The sequence below is a fragment of the Lampris incognitus genome, chromosome 1, assembly GCF_029633865.1.
Source record: "Lampris incognitus isolate fLamInc1 chromosome 1, fLamInc1.hap2, whole genome shotgun sequence".
NCBI lineage: Eukaryota > Metazoa > Chordata > Actinopteri > Lampriformes > Lampridae > Lampris > Lampris incognitus.
This window is the reverse complement of record NC_079211.1, coordinates 125072671-125085074: the sequence shown is the minus strand read 5'-3', so window position 1 is coordinate 125085074 and position 12404 is coordinate 125072671. Positions and strand designations below refer to the sequence as shown.

The 12404-nt window shown below is 42.7% G+C and overlaps 1 protein-coding gene across 1 annotated transcript in view; it reads right to left on the bottom strand.

Annotated features, from left to right (window-relative positions):
- pes (pescadillo) overlaps positions 1–12404 on the bottom strand; it is a 46719-nt gene that overhangs the window by 2865 nt on the left and 31450 nt on the right. The window lies entirely within an intron of this gene.

Here is a 12404-nt window from a genome sequence, read left to right as displayed (position 1 = left end):
AGGTCTTTTTATTTTTATTTTCACATTATATCACCGGTCCAAACAAGCTCAACAGAACAGAAAAAACTTAACCAATCCCCCCCCAAAATAACAGACATGCACATATAATTTTGTTTAGCCAGACATCCATAAAACAAAAACAAATAACACAAGTAAAATGAAATTATATTAAAAACAAGGGAAAAGAAGGGTTACATTGTCATACTGTCAGCTTCCATATCCTCAACAAAGGTTAAAAAAGGTTGCCAAATAATATGAAATTTCCTAGTGGACTCTCTGACAGTATATCTAAACTTCTCCAATTTAAGACGGTACATGACTTCCCTGATCCAATGACTACTACATGTCAGTGGTATTAGGTCTTTCTATTTAAACAGTATCAGTCTCCTGGCCAAAAGAGAACAGAAGGCCAACATGCTGACTCCCCATCCACTAAGAGGGGTGTCCACTGGGGCCGCACCAAACAGTGCAATGAATGGAGACAGCGCTACTGCTTTTCCAAATATCTTAGAGAAGGTCTCAAAGATGGTTTGCCAGAATGTGTAAAGCTTTGAACATGTCCAAAACATGTGCAGCAGAGTGGCTGGAGCCTGCCTGCATCGATCACATGTGGGATCTATGTTGGCTTTGATCTTAGAAAGTCTGAATTTAGACCAGTGCAGATGGTGTACAATTTTGAATTGAATAACAGCATGCCTAAGACATATGGAAGAGGAGAAAATTCCCTGTATTATTTGATGCCAAGTTTTTTCAGAGATTGGTTCATCTAAATCCGTTTCCCATTTATTTTTAAGGAGGTCCAAAGGCGTCAAATTGTATGTGTATAGTAGTTTGTAAATTATATTTATAGCCTGTTTTTTGACAGGTTTAAGTTTAAAAATTGAATGGGCATGATGGGAGGGCATGATGGAAAGCAATCGAAGTTTGAGGCTACAAAGTGCCGGAGCTGCATGTACCTATAAAAATGTGATCTGTGAATATAACATTTCTGCACTAACTGTTTGACGGAGGCAAAATTGCAGTCAATATAGAGATCAGACAGTGAGACCATACCCCTTCTGGACCAAGTATCAAAAGCCTCAGCCATTACTGATGGGACAAACATCTGTTTTTTTTTGCAATTGGCACTGCCTGTGATAGGCCTCTAAGAGAAAAGGATATTCTAAACTGATTCCAGATTTCAATTGAGTGTACAACTACCAGATTAGAAGTGAAGCAAGAAATACACTGTGTGAATGGCGGTTTACAGCACAATAAGGCTGCTAGAGAAGTGGACCCAACAGACACCTCCTCCAGAATTGTCCATTCGGGGACAGTGACATCCTTCCTCATCCAGCATAACAATGCTCTTATGTTGGCCGCCCAGTTATAATACATGAAGTTTGGGAGTACCATCCCTGCCGTTGTACGAAGCCTCTGTAGTGTGCCTCTTTTAATTCGGGGTGTTTTTTGTTCCAAATGAAAGTCGATATGTGATTATTTAGTTTGGAGAAGAACGTTTTTGTTAAAAAAATTGGATGACACTGGAATATATACAGAAATTTAGGCAGTACATTCATCTTTACTGTATTATTCTTCCACCCAGAGAGAGAGGTAGGAGGTCCCAGCCCTCAATATCTTGCCTCTGATTAGATAACAAAGGCTGATAGATAGCTGCATATAGATCTTTATAGTTATATGTGACCCATACCCCAAGATACAGCATATGTACAAAAGTATTGGGACACCTGGCCATTACACCTACAGGAGCTTTTATGACATCCCATTCTAAATCCATAGGCATTCATATGGAGTTGGTCCCCCCTTTGCAGCTATAACAGCTTCTACTCTTCTGGGAAGGCTTTCCACAAGATTTTGGAGTGTGTCTGCGGGAATTTTTACCCATTCATCCAGAAAAGCATTTGTGAGGTCAGGCACTGATGTTGGACGAGAAGACCTGGCCCGCAATCTCCGTTCTAGTTCATCTCAAAGGTGTTCGATGGGGTTGAGGTCAGGGCTCTGCGGGCCAGTCAAGTTCTTTCACACCAACTCACCCAACCATGTCTTAATGGACCTTGCTTTGTGCACTGGGGCACAGTCATGCTAGAACAGAAAAGGGCGCTCCCCAAACTGTTCCCACAAAGTTGGAAGCATAGAATTGTCCAAAATGTCTTGGTATGCTGAAGCATTAAAATTTCCCTTCACTGGAACTAAGGGGCTTAGCCCAACCCCTGAAAAACAACCCCATACCATTATCCCTCCTCCACCAAACTTTACAGTTGGCACCATACAGTCAGGCAGGTAACTTTCTCCTGGCATTCGCCAAACCCAGACTCGTCCATCAGACTGCCAGACAGCAAAGCGTGATTCGTCACTCGACAGAACACATTTCAATTGCTCCAGAGTCCAGTGGCAGCGTGCTTTACACCACTCCATCCGATGCTTGGCATTGTACTTGGTGATGTAAGGCTTGCATGCAGCTGCTCAGTCATGGAAACCCATTCCATGAAGCTCCCGGCGCACAGTTTTTGTGCTGATGTTAATGCCAGAGGAAGTTTGGAAGTGTGCAGTTATTGAGTCAATAGAGCGTTGGCGACTTTTATGCACTATGCACCTCAGCACTCGTTGACCTTGCTGTGTGATTTTACATGGTCTGCCACTTTGTGGCTGAGTTGCTGTTGTTCCTAAATGCTTCCACTTTTCAATAATACCAGTTACAGTTGACCGTGGAATATCTAGCAGGGAAGATATTTCACGCACTGACTTATTGCAAAGGTGGCATCCAATGACAGCACCACGCTTGAACTCACTGAGCTCTTTGGAACGACCCATTCTTTCACAAATTTTTATAAATGCAGACTGCATGGGTAGCTGCTTGATTTTATACAACTATGGCAATGGGTCTGAATGAAACACTTGAATTCAAGATTAAGAGGTGTGTCCCAATACTTTTGTACAAAGTGTACTTAAATTTCTTAGGGCTAATTTTTAAAGGAAGCGATTCTGAAGGCATCTGACCAGCCCCAGTGCCTATAGGCATCAGCTCACTTTTCTGAATATTAACTTTGTAGCCAGATATTTTGCCAAATTCTGTTAGTAAGACCATTAACTTAGGGAGGCTCAAAAGGGTTTGTGATATGTACAATAACATATCGTCCGCATAAAGCGAAAGTTAATGCTCCAATCCTGCTTGCTGAATTCCCTTGATATCAGTATTTTGCCTCAGCACTAGAGCAAGTGGTTCCATTGCAACTGCAAATAGAAGTGGAGACAAGGGACACACACCCCTTTCTCGTGCCGCATTGGAGCTCAAAGTAGGTGAACAGATTATTGTTAGTGCGCACGGCATTGGAGATGTATACAAGAGTCTGAGCCATGATATGAACTTATGGCCAAATCCAAACCTCTCCACTGTGTTGAAAAGATAGCCCTACTCCACCCATTCGAATGCCTTTTCGGCATCAAGTGAGAACACTAACTCTGGCATGCTGGGTGGAGAGGGGCTGTAAAGGATATTCAAAAGGCGTCTAATGTTAAGGATTCTTAATAAAACCCGTTTGGTCGGGTGATATGGTGGAGGGAAAAAACCCCTCCAATCGGTGCACCAGAACTTTAGCATGGATTTTAGCATCGGTGTTTAGAAGAGAAATTAGGCGGAATGAGCTGCATTCAAGAAGGCTTTTCTCTTTCTTGAGGATTAAGGAGATACCTGCCTAGCTCATGGTTAGAGGAAGAGATTTTAGTGAAAGTGACTCTTCAAAGACTAACAGTAATAAAGGGAGGAGTTGGTCTGAGAATTTTTTGAAGAAGTCCATTGCGTAACTGTCCGGTCCTGGAGACTTACCACTTTGCATAGACCTGGTTGCTAATGCTATCTCTGCAGCTGAGAGGTCCTCTAACCCAGCAGCCATCCCAAGGTCAACAGAAGGGACACGCAGGGTCTTCAAAAAAATCTTCCGGTGTGGAAGGGCTTACAGATGTGTATAATGACCGATAAAAAGTTTGAAAGCAGGAATATATTTTTAGGCTATCTGTGTTTTATAAGCCTTTCTCGTCATTAATTGCAGAAATGGCTTGATTGGCAGTTCTTTGTCGCAACTGATGAGTGAGTATCCATCCGTCCAGCTTTTTCCCATGTTCCCCATGCACTCGTGTCGTGACTGAAAGATGAGGTATTCAGTCTGTCGCATTGACAGGAGATCAAACTTGGCCTGTGATGACATACGTTTTTTCATTGTGTCTGCAGAGGGCAGATGACTATATAACCTATCTAACTCCAGTATCTCATCCGCCAGCTCTTTGAGGTGTGTAGTGTTTATTTTTTTCTGATTTGCACAATATGAGATTACCTGGCCCCGTAAATATGCCGTCAGCGATTCCCACGTAGTTAAAGAAGACATTCCAGGGGTTTGATTAATATCAAGGAATACTGTAATCTGGGACACTATGAAATTAGTGAAGGCTTCCTCTGACAAAAGCAGAGGATTAAGTCTCCAAGGGTGATAACTGGACTGTGTATTAGCATTTTCATAGTTAAGGGACCATGATCTGAAATAACTATAGCTCTGTAATCGCAACTGGTTACAAGGGGAAGAAGTCTTTTATCCAGCAAAAAAATTATCTATATGTGAATAGGTCTTATGAACTGGGGAGAAATACACTCTAGAAGTGGGATTACGAAACCACCACACACCCATTACGCTGTACGATTAAAGAAAAAGCTGAATCGAATGTGCTGATTCAGACAGGGAGGTCTTTTTGGGTAAACTGCGGTCTAAGACAGGGGAGAGTACGCAATTCATGTCACCACCAAGAAGAAGGTTGTGTGATGTCATGTTTGGCAAACGAGTAAAAAGATTGTTGAAGAACATCGGGTTATCCCGGTTTGGTGCATAAATATTGGCCAAGATGACGGGAAACGCATGAAGTTCCCTCACCACAATAATGTAGCACCCTGCAGAGTCAGACTCTACACTTGTCATCGTAAATGGTGTATTTTTATCAATTAGTATGGCTGTGCCTCTAGCCTTTGAATGGAAATTGGAGCGATATATCTATCCTGCCCATCCCCCTCTCAGTCAGAAATGGTCTGTTGTGCATAGATGGGTCTCCTGAAGGAATGCAATATCTGTATTAAGCCGTTTTAAATGTGTATGTGCAAATACCTTTTTATGCTTCACTGGATGGTTAAGTGATTTAACATCCCCCCCCCCCGACACCTACGAAAACAAGGTGAACACAGTACCCCGCCAAAACAAATCCACACAGTTAGTGTTAGTATTGGGGAACTCTATAGAGCAAACTGTTAACATGTTGTTATCTCTATGCATCCCTATTTAGTTAATGTAATGGAGGACAGCTCCCCTTCTGGTCAGTTTATGCATGTGCAGTGTATTGCCCCTTCTAGGCGGGAGTCTCTTGTCATGCGCAGTTGTGGTGGTGCGGATGCCGAGAGCAAGTTGCTGGTCGCTTGGTATCGTGAAGAAATGGAGTGAATAAAGTCGGTTTCACTGAAGACAAACGTCGTGTTTATTCAGAACAAGTTTAGTAGTCAACATTGGTAGCAGAGGACGGTTAGCAGAAAATGGCTTCTGCTAGCTACAAAGTTCCACCGAAGTTCGATGAGTCCCGACCGTACGAGAGTTGGAAAAATGAATTTGCTATGTGGAAGCTCGTTACTGAGCTGGATAAGAAGAAACAGGCCCTTGCTGTCGTCCTGGGGCTTGAAGGAAGGGCAAGGGATATCGCCATGGAAATACCCGCTGCAGACTTGAATACAGATGGGGGTATGGACGTTTTAATTGCAAAACTAGATGGAATGTTTCTCAAAGAAGAGAGGGACCGCGCTTACGATGCTTATTCGTATTTTGACTGTATCAAGAAGGACAGTTCTGTGTCCATGGCGGACTATGTGATTGACTTTGAGCAGCGATACAATAGAATGAAAAAGTATGATATGACTCTTCCCGATGCCGTATTAGCTTTTAAACTTTTGGATACGGCTTGTCTAGACGAGAAAAATAGGCAAATGGCGCTGACAGCATGTACGGACCTAACGTTTGCGGCAATGAAGTCCGCGCTCAAGAGGATTTTTGGAGGGAAAATACAAGTCGACGCGACTAATGGCATACAAGTAAAAGATGAAGTGTTCTACACAGAGCAGCGCTCGCGAGGAAGATTTAAACGAACAAGTAACGTTGTGCAGCAAGCTGGACAAGAGTCACAGACAACACAGGTTGGACAACAAAAGCCACCGTTACAAGGTACTAACCCACTGGATAGGTTCGGTAGGCGATCAAAATGTGCTGTATGTCAGAGCACGTTCCATTGGGCCAAGGACTGTCCCCACAAGAATAGCGAGCCAGCAAAAGTAGAGGACACATTGTTTACCAAAGCCTCGCTGTCTGAATCAGCATCAGAGATCTTTCTGACTGAGTCGTTAGGGACAGCTATCATTGATACTGCATGTACCCGCACAGTATGCAGAGAAAAGTGGTTGGAAAATTTTGTCGCAGACCTCAGTCTAAGCCAAGTGAACCAGATAGCGCAAAGTGAAATTCCAAGCAGCAGACCATTTCGCTTTGGAGATGGGAATATAGTACATTCCTCCAAAATACTGAAACTGCCTGCAAAAATAGGACAGACAAAATGTCAAGTGGAAACTGAAGTAGTTAAAGCTGATATCCCACTGCTTCTGAGTAAGACTTCACTGAAAAGGGCAGGGACCATTTGGGATATGGAGAATGATAGTGCTGTGATGTTTAATCAAAATATCCCTCTTGAATTAACCAGCTCGGGACACTATTGTATAGATATCAGAGACAAGAGCACAGAAACAAAGCCAATAGAAACTGAAGCACTGACGGCTCCAGAGAACAGCCTGAATGAAGATGAGGTCATCACAGTCACAGAAAATATGACCGCAAATGAGAAACACAAAGTTCTTCTGAAATTGCATAAACAGTTCGGTCACGCCTCCGCCGAGAGGCTACAGCGGCTCATCCATAGCTCTGGAAATAAAGACACAGAGTGTGACACGATTTTGCAGCACATAGTACAGGACTGTGACATTTGCCAGAGATACAGCAAGACGAAGCCAAAGCCTGCTGTGGGCTTGCCTCTTGCTTCAACGTTTAATGAAACGGTGGCAGTAGATTTGCATGAGTTGGAACCAGGGGTATGGTACCTCCACATCATTGATCAATTCACAAGGTTCAGCGCAGGAAGCATTGTAAAAACCAAGAAGTCCTCAGAGATCGTCAAGTCATTTCTTCATACATGGATAGGAATCCACAGCGCCCCCCAGAGGCTCTACAGCGATAACGGAGGAGAATTCAATAATGCAGAGTTCCGTGATATGGCTGAGAACTTTAACATTGAGACGAAAACAACAGCGGGATACAGTCCCTGGAGCAACGGACTAATGGAGAGGCATAATCAGACCCTAACCGACATCATTCTGAAGGTCAGGCGAGAAAGTGGCTGTGACTGGGAAACGGCCCTGGACTGGGCTCTTATGGCTAAGAACAGTATGCATAATGTGCACGGCTACAGTCCACGTCAACTTGTGTATGGTTTGAATCCTAACCTTCCTTCTGTACTGGTTGATAAACCACCCGCAGTAGAGGGTACTACTATGAGTGCTAGAGTAGGAGAGCACATTTCGGCCCTACATGCTGCTAGAAAAGCATTCGCTGAAGCAGAGTGCTCAGAAAGGATAAGACGAGCACTACGTAAACAGCTCAGAGCTACAGATGAAAAATATGACATGGGTGACAAGGTGTATTACAAACGAGCTGAATGTAATGAGTGGAAAGGACCAGGAATTGTTATTGGTCAGGATGGAGCTGTTGTTTTTGTAAGGCATGGTGGAATCTTAGTGCGAGTACATCACTCTAGACTTTCCAAGGTGAACACAAGGGTTAACGAAGAACAAATGGTACAAAATGAAAATGATGCTGAAACAGTAAATGATGAACAAGACACAGAAACAGGAAATGATGAACAAGGTATAAACAATGTAGCTGATGAAGCTGATGATTTAGCCAGTGAACAAAATAGAGAGAATGAGTTACCTGAAAGTAATGTTGCACAAACTGAAATGGCCCATAAGCCTAATGCACATGATAATCCTGTCCCCTCTGCAGGTATGAGTTTAAAAACAGGACAGACTGTAGCATATATGAACAGAGGTGACAATACTCTACTTAGAGCAAGAGTCTTGGGGAGAGCAGGCAAAGCTACAGGGAAATATAAAACATGGTATAACATGCAACATCTAGAGAATAATGGAAGTGATGGGCAGAAGGTATCAGTTGATATCTCAGAAGTTGATAATCTCCACATAGAAACAGACAGAGAAGCTGATGTACTTATAACGAAAGACATCTCATTTGATGCAGCTAAACAGGAAGAAATAAAGAACTGGCACAATAATAATGTCTTCGAGGTAGTTAAAGATGCAGGTCAGAAATGTATCTCTACTAGATGGGTTTGTAGTCTTAAAGAAACACCTAAGGGTATTGTGCCTAAAGCACGACTGGTTGCCAGAGGTTTTGAAGAGATAAATATTCAAGAGCTACAAAAGGATTCCCCTACATGTGCTACTGATTCACTTAGACTTATGTTATCAGTGATATGTCAAAACCAGTGGGAAGTGCATTCTATGGACATCAAATCGGCATTTTTACAGGGTATGGAGCTATCCAGGGATATTTATATCCGCCCCCCTACAGAAGCAGGCTGTGAACATGTTGTATGGAAACTTAAGAAATGTGTTTATGGACTTGCAGACGCATCACTATATTGGTACAACAAAGTGAAGGAAATCATGCAGACTACTGGTGGTAGAGTGTCTCAGGTGGATCCAGCAATATTTTATTGGTTGGATGAGCAATGTAAGGTCACTGGGGTGCTTGCATGTCATGTAGATGATTTTCTTTGGTCAGACACGAAAACTCAACTCGCTGACTGTCTCACAAAGAAAGGAGAATGGGACCCGGGTTAAAAGGGTGTTGGATGGACAATTGATTTTGTTCTCAAATGTTTCCATGACATGTTGATTTCTCTGGAAATGTATGTTCCATAATTCACGCTGTGAATTTCATTTTTTTTGTTTTCTGTTTATTTCTTTAAAAAAAGAGAATGAGATTGTTAACATGTTGTTATCTCTATGCATCCCTATTTAGTTAATGTAATGGAGGACAGCTCCCCTTCTGGTCAGGTTATGCATGTGCAGTGTATTGCCCCTTCTAGGCGGGAGTCTCTTGTCATGCGCAGTTGTGGTGGTGCGGATGCCGAGAGCAAGTTGCTGGTCGCTTGGTATCGTGAAGAAATGGAGTGAATAAAGTCGGTTTCACTGAAGATAAACGTCGTGTTTATTCAGAACAAGTTTAGTAGTCAACACAAACCGCTCAAGCTCCTGCCGAGCCTCCTATATGAAAACAACTTATATAGCACATTATGATATATCATAAACTTTGCTGTATAATAAAATAAGATATAACTGGTAATAATAACAAAAATAGTGACAATATGTTTAAGCACATATTATCCTGTAAAAGTTAGCCTGGAAATATAACAGAGCAAAATAAGCCCATGACTGCGGGTAACTAATAATATATCAACTAATAAACATTAATTAAAGGGAGAGGAAAGGAAGCCTTAACAGCATTAGAAAACAGTCTCCTGGTCAAACCAACCAATTTCAGCTCCCCACCCCTTGTGAATATAAACAAATAAGTTATTGTCCCATTGTAGTAGGCTTTAGATTGAGATGGTATATAAACACATAAAGCTCTGTCTCACAATCACACTCCAGCCTTCATTGTCAGGCCGATGCCCCCTAACAACTACATAAACTGTAATAAAAGTGCTAGCATTGACAAAAAAAGTGATAAGTTTAAACAAACATCGCCCCTTTAAAGTTGGCCTTAAAGTGGAACAAAACATTATAAACCCATAATTGGTGATTACCAGTATGTCAAGAGACAAAATAAAGGAGAGAGGTGTATTAACAAAACTGAAAAAAAGGTCTCCTAGTCAAGCTACCTTCACCTCCCCACTTCTTATGAATATAAACAGATTATTTCCGCCTTGGGGCAAGCTTTAAATTGGAATAACATATAAGAAATATAAAGGTCAGTCTCTCACACTCCAACCTCTGTTGTAGGGATGATGTACTTCCCAATGTAGCCCATCGCTCTATCCGCGTCTGTGAATTGCTTCTCTTCTCCTTTGTACGTGATGCGGAGACGGGCTGGAAACAGTATGCCATACCAGACGCCTTGGCGGTTATGGAGCAGCTTCCTAGTGTCTGTGAACGCAGCCCTGGCCTTGGCGATGCTTGCAGTGTAGTCTGGAAAAATAGCAATCGCCTCCCTGTTGAATCAAAGAGGAGCTCGAGCACGCGCACGGCTCAGCACAATCTTGATGATAGTGTAACTGACCTACGATAGCGCGTGGTTTTCCATCTGGTCTTATTGGAGCCAGGCTTCTATGTGAGCGGTCTACAAGCACGCCTTTATCCAGCTGAATTGCTTCTCTCAGCAGCTTTGAGACCGACGCAGTGGAGCTTGATCCATTCGTCTCGACTACACCCGGTATCCTGATGTTGCATCTCCTCATTCTTCCCTCCATGTCTTCACATTTCTCTCTAAGCCCTACCACCTCTGCTTTCAAATCAGTTACCGTTGTCTGCAGAGCTGCCACCTCGTCTGACCACTGACAGCCCACCTTCCACCTCTTTGATTGTAGCTTTCATCTGGTCAATCTCAGAATGGATGGCTGCCTTCAATTTTACTGCTTGAAGCTCACTTTAAAGAGAATTAAAGTCTTCGGGAAGTGCATTTTTCAGTTCAGATTTTATCACCGCCGAGATGTCCGCTTTTAGCGAGAGAAGGATCTCTGATTTTAGGGCTTCAGCATCCATGTTTGGGCTTTCTGGCAGAGGCGGTGTCGTTCGCGCCGGGTTGCTGGTGGAGCTTGAATTCGAGGCGGCGTCAGGCCTAGTTCTGGATGGTCCGCTGTATTTATATTTGCATAGATTTGTTGCCATAGACCTAGATGCACACTGGGTCAGATTTCAGAATGTTCTATAATGGAAAGCGCAAGAGCTCAAACTAAACACATCCTACTCCATTGCTACCTCAGCAGCGCCCCCTTAAATAAAGAATTTGATAGACAGAACTCTCTAAAGCCCAGCCCACCAATTATACTGATTGGCCTCATGTCCTTGTATATGAACGAAGTAAGTTTCTTCGTGCAAGTCTCTTGTCGTGTTGCAGATAGCGAGTTTGTGGCGGGTGGTGTAAAATATGAGTTGAGACATGGCTGTTTGGGTGGAGTTCTGGACATCAGGCCATGCTCTTTGGATGCACATTTTCGAGATTTGCCCTCAGGTTACCAGTAGTGGAATGGTAAGCTAACTGTAGCTTACATAGCTCGCATATGACTTTATCTCGAGGTTCCACATTTTTTTCCCCCATTTTCTGACCAAAATCCAAAGTATTTCCAAACGGGTCTTCTAAAATTGTTCGGAGTGAAAATCACTCTCTCTGCGGCTGAGTTGGGTTGTGAAGTCTCTGCCATCTTTTTTTTTAAAGATTTTTTTTCTTTCTTTCTTTCTTTCCTTTTTTTTTGTGGCATTTTCTGCCTTTGACAGCGATAGTCGAGCAAGAGACAGGAAAGGCAGGGAAGAGAGAGGGGATGACATGCAGCAAAGAGCCTGGGCTGGATTCGAACCCAGGCCGCTGGGGTAAGGACTCAGCCTTATGTGGTACGCGCTCTACCAGGTGAGCCAGCAGGGCACCCCTCTCTGCCATCTTTACCACACGGTTGTTGTTGAATTTGTTCGTTGTAGCTTAACCATGTCATGTGATATGCCACGTCAGCACACTTAAACAACAAATATTACTGGGACCACTACAGAAAATAGCAGATGAACATTTCATATCACATGATAGACACTACCACTGACTATCCTTGTAACTAATTGGCCACAATTAGTTACGAACATTGACCATACATGGTCCAGCCACATACTAGGTTTTGACCTAGTCATGTTAAAAGACAGAGGGTTTCATATGTAAGGAGGTTAATATATCATTATGGAACAGTAATGACTTCGAAATGAGAAAAGGCAGAAAAAAAGGAACAGAACAGGGTCTACCAAACACCATGAAGAACAGATTAGACCACAAAACAAGGGAGGACGTAGGGAGGGAGGAGGGTTGTGGGCAATTAGTTGACATTTTGAAAACAACACCCAAAAGGTGTCGAAAAAAGAGGCTCCAAGGCAAATAAATAAATAAATAAATAAATAAATAAAATAAAAAATACAACAAAATGGAAAAAGGGAGCTGCTTTGCAATACATAAGTGAGGTTTAATAACAAAACAAGGGTCACAGAGAAAATAATTCCTATA